At 40.8% G+C, this 6,000-nt stretch overlaps 1 long non-coding RNA gene across 1 annotated transcript in view; it reads right to left on the bottom strand.

The window, feature by feature from the left end:
- The window catches only part of LOC108449642, a 376,499-nt gene that overhangs the window by 127,679 nt on the left and 242,820 nt on the right, over positions 1-6,000 (bottom strand). Inside the window, exon 3 of the long non-coding RNA XR_001865894.1 lies at positions 1,614-1,720. This is a non-coding gene — a long non-coding RNA (uncharacterized LOC108449642). The remainder of the gene's footprint in view (positions 1-1,613; positions 1,721-6,000) is intronic.

The raw sequence follows: 6,000 nt of genomic DNA, 5'->3' as shown, positions 1-6,000 counted from the left end.
ATGTGTCGACAGGCTGGGAGAAGTGCCAGTGTGCCATAACCCCAAGTACCAGCCCAGCCCTTCCACTCTGTAAAGTACAATTATAGTAAAGTGGTTCAGAGCCTGGCAAACATACCAGAGGCACACGTGTGCCTCTCTGCAAATATGCATATGCAGGACTCACAAACAATCCTGGGGTTTTCTTTTTTTCCCTGGTGAAAAGAAGTTAAAAGCCTTAATGTGAACTATCCTTTTCCCTCGCTAGGGCAGATTTCTGCCTGAGGGAGTTTCTCTAGGCTTTCCTCCAAGTCAGTGAAGAACACAAGTATCACAGAAGGGGCCCATCTCCCCCTGTGGGAAACAGGGGATGCTTGGGCCATTCCCATCTCTCTCCATTAGCTAGCTACAGTCCATCCTAGGCAGCTGCCTGAGCCTTACACATCTCACACCTGGCTGGATTAAATGCTGGCTACTTGGATGCCTCATGTCATTTGAGTTGAAGTTTTGTATACCTCCACAGCAAAGAACCACAAATATATCTAAACATGCTAGTTTTGTAGAGAGAGAACTGCCTATTTTAAAGTCCATTTTCTGTGGTGATTAGCAATTTTCCTGGATTTACCAGAAGGGTCATTCTGAAGAGTTTAGCTGGACAGAGAACAGTTACCTGGTCTGTTTGAATTTCACAAAAGGAACAAACCCTAAGCCAAGAATTATTCTTGGAAGTGACTCACCAATAGTTAGACTAACTATGTTACATTAATTTCAAACTAATTATACATGACTGGCAACAAAAAGGAGATAAATTATAAATTGCATTTTTAAAAATTATTCCTGAAAGCATATATTTTTTTCATTGAAGAAAAAACGTGTATCATGATTTTATTGAAAATCCAGGTCTTGGATGATGTCGGGTCCCATGAATAAGCACAGCAGGTGATCACACAGCTCTCACTGCAACAGAACCCAACTCAGCCTGCTCAAAACCCCAACTCACATGAAAGCCCAGCACTCCTAGCCATGTAGGCCAGGAAAAAACAGTGATCACATTTATTATTTAAGGAAAGGGATAGCAAAATGATGAGCACATCTTGCAGCAGGTATCTGCAGCCTTAAGGGAGGCAGCAGCATGTCCTGCAGCCCCTCTGGCACCGAGTCTCTGTGCTGCAGCAACTGCTCCACTTTGTCTCACCAAAATACATGAGCAGGCTGGGGAAATCTGCTGGGGCACAGCCACTGCAAGTCATCTTGTTTTCCTGGTACCTTAAATATTTTATTTTAATCCCTAACTAGAACAGATATGTGATGAGCAAGATAAAGCAAACTCCTTAACAACCTGCCTCTCTTTTTTGGACAAGCAAGCCCTGACTTGCAACAGTTGGGGAAAGACAGTCAGCAGTTCCCAAGATGACCCTTCTTTGAAGTGATATCTTTTTTACTTCATTTGTATTCTGGTTTCCAGCTAAACCAAGACTTGCACTGTCGATCTACATGTGTCTGTTCCAGTCCACTCACTAAAAATTTCTGGCAATTGGGCAATTTCAAATTCAAATTCGACAGAGGTAACTTTCAAATATATCCAGTCCCTAAAAACATTAGTTAGCAACTGTGTGAAATAGAAGAAAATTACTTACTTTCTGGAGGAAAGTCAGCTACAACTCAGTGTAGATTTATCCTGTAGAAGTTGTGAATGAGCCATGAAGTCTCATAATATTCCCTCAGTAGCCAATAGGGACATTAGCTAAAAAAGCAAGGGGAGAACACAAATTAGGATTAGAAGACCAAAAGGTATGAGCACATAGGAAACCATATGCCACCAGATTATAGAGTATCTTCTTTTTAAGGAGCAGTTGTTTAAAATTTTTCATACAAGTCTTCTTATAAAGTCTTTTTAAACCATTTTTAAGTGTTAGATAATTTTCTTTTCCTGTGTTTCTGGAGTCCTGTTTGCAAAAGTGCCCACTAAAACTTCTGCAGGACTGTAAATACATTTTCTTATTACTTGTTCCAGCCACAGAGCAGCCTTCAGTCTTCAACAAAGAAACCATGGAAACTTCACCAGATGAAGGTTGGTGGATGGAGGAAGCAGTGGTAGACAAATGGTGGGCCAGAATCTGGCTCTGACTGTATCTTTGGGAGCAGTGAAGAGCAGGAGGAGTGCTCCCATGTTCCAGCTCCTACAACAGACTGCTGACCTTGTCACCCACTGTCCAGGCTTGCTGGAATCATGAGGTGGTCTTAAACACTTTTCTGTAACCTCATGGTTAGTTTTCCTGTTATTCCTTTAACATACTTTACCTCCAAAGAAGGACATACTTAATTAGAAAATGAAATTACTCCATCTCCCCTTCTTGCTTTAACTTTATCAACATCTTGACTTCACTTGAAGCTATTCTGCAGTCAGAGCAAGAGGGAAGCAAAGACTCCCAGTCTGAATGCAAGCTTGTCTTTTTTAGTCTTTCTTTTTCTAATTTAATTTTTATTTTTGTAATTCTCACATTTCCTCGGGCTATTTAATATGACAGCAGCCTCTTGCCTTGTGCGATACTGGACTTGAACTATTTTCAGAAGCAGCAAACTCAAGGAATAAGAAATAACCTCTACAAAACTTGTCCAGTAGGTTGATTTGATCTAATACTTCAAGACACCTATTATTCCACATTTACTGGACTTCCTCCATCCCCTTCAACACTGTACACTTGCTATCTCTTTTCTTGATAAGGAAACCAACGCGATAACACTAACAGCAGTTTTCCTTTCACCCCGGAGATGTGTGTCCTCATAGATTGCATGCAGTGATCCTCTTGATTCATAAGTGTTCCCTGAGTAAATGCTATTGTACCTGGCAGCTACAATAATACTCCCCCACCATACACATTTTTCATACAGATCATGGCCCTTTCCCCAGTTCTTGCTCAAAAGCGTGCTGGGAATGAATGTGTGGAAGTTCCATGACATCTCTCTCAGCGTCTATTGTGTTCTTTTTCCTGTAGCCCATGAAAGGCCACAACAACCACAGCTGATAAAGGACAGAGAGAGAATGTGTTACAGAATAAAGTGACGATGCGACAAATACAGCTCATGGGAGAGAAAGGATGAGCTATTGTGGGAAGGCAAGAGCTCTGTGGGATGCCCAAGGTCAGGCTGCATGGTCAGAAAGGTGATTCCTGGCTTTCTGACCCATACCAGAGACTCTGCAGAGGAAAGGAGAGAGCAGAGGAACCTCATTGTGTCTGGTCTCAGCATATCAGCACCCTGGTGTGAGAAGCTGAGTTTTCAGGGCTACCCACTCTAAATGCACACTTCTGTGAGTCCCATCAGAAGAAAAATCACTCAGAGACAGAATGCATATATATCTCCTGAATTACTGAACAGGAAATAAGTCAGAAAGCCAAATGGTTCCATCTCAGTTCAGCGTGCCCCATACTTATTTGCTTGTATTAGTATTTTCATTCAAATAAGCCTCCTCTCCAGAAATAAAGCACAGTGCTAGGAAAAATCACTGGTCCTGCAGCTGTGATCAGGGAATGAATGAGACATGACAGTGCTCTTGTAGATGTTCAGACAGCCTGAGCTTGCCTCAATCATCTTTTCCTGCGGTGGCAACATCCTGCGTGATGCAGTTCTGTGTCATTTCTGACATTGTCATTTCAGATGTTGTAAAATCCTGGAAGCAAGAGAAGGGACCAGGGTAAGAGGGGAGAAAATAGAACAGAAAATAGCATCTGACAACACATATCCAGTCCTTTGTGTCATTGCAAGGTTGGCATGACTTGTCAGAATAGCCACCAATCTGACCAAAACGTGCCTACAGCTGGCATGGCAAACGTGCCAAGCCTTGGAAACCTCTTCATGTCATAAACACCAGAGGGGTCCTGCAGCACTTGGTCAGTTGGTTCAGACTTTCCTTCCACATAGCAACCTTCCTCCTTTCTGAGGAAAACACCCAAGTCTGAGATGAATTTGTTTCTGCTAATCAATGATAGCAAACTGGACAAGAAAAAGGCAAGTTTAGCACAATTAGCAGCATCTACACAGGCTACTTTTCCACAGGTTTCTCAAGAGCTGATTCTCTGGAATCTCCCAGCACGGTTGAGCTGATATTGCAGCCTTCCCTCTAGTAGAGTATGGAATTATTTGGGCACGTGTTTTTGTGTACTTTGATAGTAAAAGAGTTTTCTGAGGTCTGTCTTACTGTCAGGCTGATCAGGTTCAAAGAGAAGTTGGCAGGCAGATGAATGGACCTCCAGCATAACTAGAGATGGCAGATTTCTTTAGCAAATCATCATAAAACTAGCTAAGAGCAGATATAAAAAGTTTCTTTCTAAATTATATATGTCACACGAATACTTAGAGCTAACCTGCTAAATCGTCGTGACTTTCATGTACAGTTTCTCTGCCTCTATGAGACTCAGGCACCTTTTAATGCAAATTCTTTCCATTATCAGATTGATTCCTCAACATTTGGTGGCCTCTCGTTCTGTCTAATTAGATGGACAAAAATATTCCAATTATTCTCTGTTTAATCAACCAAAACCTTTTCATTAGAAAAATATACCCTTTCAGTAGTTTCAACAAATATAAAATGGGATTTTTAAACGGGAATCTGTATGACCATTGGCAAAATTCCATCTCTTTTCCTGCCCTCCCTCCCTCATCTGGGTACTTCGTGTGCTTCAGATCCTGGATTCCAGAGTAGCTGAATGTTGAGATATGGGGAGCAGCATTTCTGAGACACAAATTCAGAAGGACACTGCAGAGCCAATAAAGGGGTTCTAGATATTCCCTGGTGCCAAACTGCTCAGGGGGAGCCAATCTGAAGCCTCCCCATGAGGAGCTTTCACTGTTTTCATCAGTGAAATCATAATTTTCAGTTATGGTGACCCTGCAAGAGACTCTCACATATGCATTGTGTTTCTTTCAGATGAGATAAATTTGTGGAAAAATTAAAGATGGACTTGTCAAGGCAAAAGGTTTAACACAGCTGTATGAATTCTGTGCTGTGGAAAAGGGACTCTTGATTTAGGTAGCCTTCAATTTTGAGTTCCCATTTCCCAGAATGTATCTACTTTCAGGTGTCAAGGTTTCAGATTCTTTGTAGGTAGTTTTCAGGTCCTCAAATATTGAGCAGCTGCACCGTGAAAGACAAAATCCTCAAGAATCTCCAGGGCTCAGAAGCCTGAAGTGGAAGCAATCAAAAATTACTCCTGCCACTCTGTGATGTCAGCTGCTTCTGCTTTGCACTTCCAGCAGTAAGAAAAGTGAGAGGGGCTCACTGCTCCTTGGGCGATTAAGAAGAACAAAGTTTCGATTTCGTCACCCTCAGATAAAAAAAAATTAGGTCATTCAGTTCTAGTGTGGGTTTTTTTTTTTCTGATGTTCTCCTCAAAAAGGGAAGAGTAGCTTATGGGGAAAATTGGAATGATTTTAGTAAGCAGATCTTTGGGTGTTTGATGTATGAATTAAGAGGTAACAGTGGTTACTAAAAAGAATGCACCACAGAAATAATAAATTACTTACTTTGCATACCACAGGCAGAATGAAAACAAAGAACCACATTATGTTCTCATAAGAGCTAATAAAATTTTTGTTCTTTTGCTTTTAGACTAATTGTACCTGAATTGCTTTATTACAAGACCATTATGTGGTCCATTTTCTAAAGCACTTTCTATTTTTTTCCAAGATGATTTTGGGTGCAAAACTGAAAAAGAATTCCAGGCAGAGGGCTCTTCTGCCACCAATTGATAAAAAAGTCTAGCCTTGCATTGAATGTGTCACACTGGTAAATGTAAATAGTAACCATTCATGAACAAGATTATTTGCAAAGCATGAGATCACAGTACTACTAAAAAGTGGTTGCATTTCAAATTCTTTTAATACTTTAGTTTATTAGCTGTTGAATTATTAGAATTGGTTTACAAGTCCTTTCCTTTAGCAAGCTGAAACTTGCTTGGAAAAAACAACAACAACATCCAAACAAACAAAACAAAACAACAAAAAAAACCCCAAAAAGAAATCCAA

Source organism: Corvus brachyrhynchos, unplaced genomic scaffold, assembly GCF_000691975.1.
Source record: "Corvus brachyrhynchos isolate BGI_N302 unplaced genomic scaffold, ASM69197v1 scaffold279, whole genome shotgun sequence".
Taxonomy (NCBI): domain Eukaryota; kingdom Metazoa; phylum Chordata; class Aves; order Passeriformes; family Corvidae; genus Corvus; species Corvus brachyrhynchos.
The sequence above is the reverse complement of the archived record's forward strand: the minus strand, read 5'-3'. Positions and strand labels throughout refer to the sequence as shown.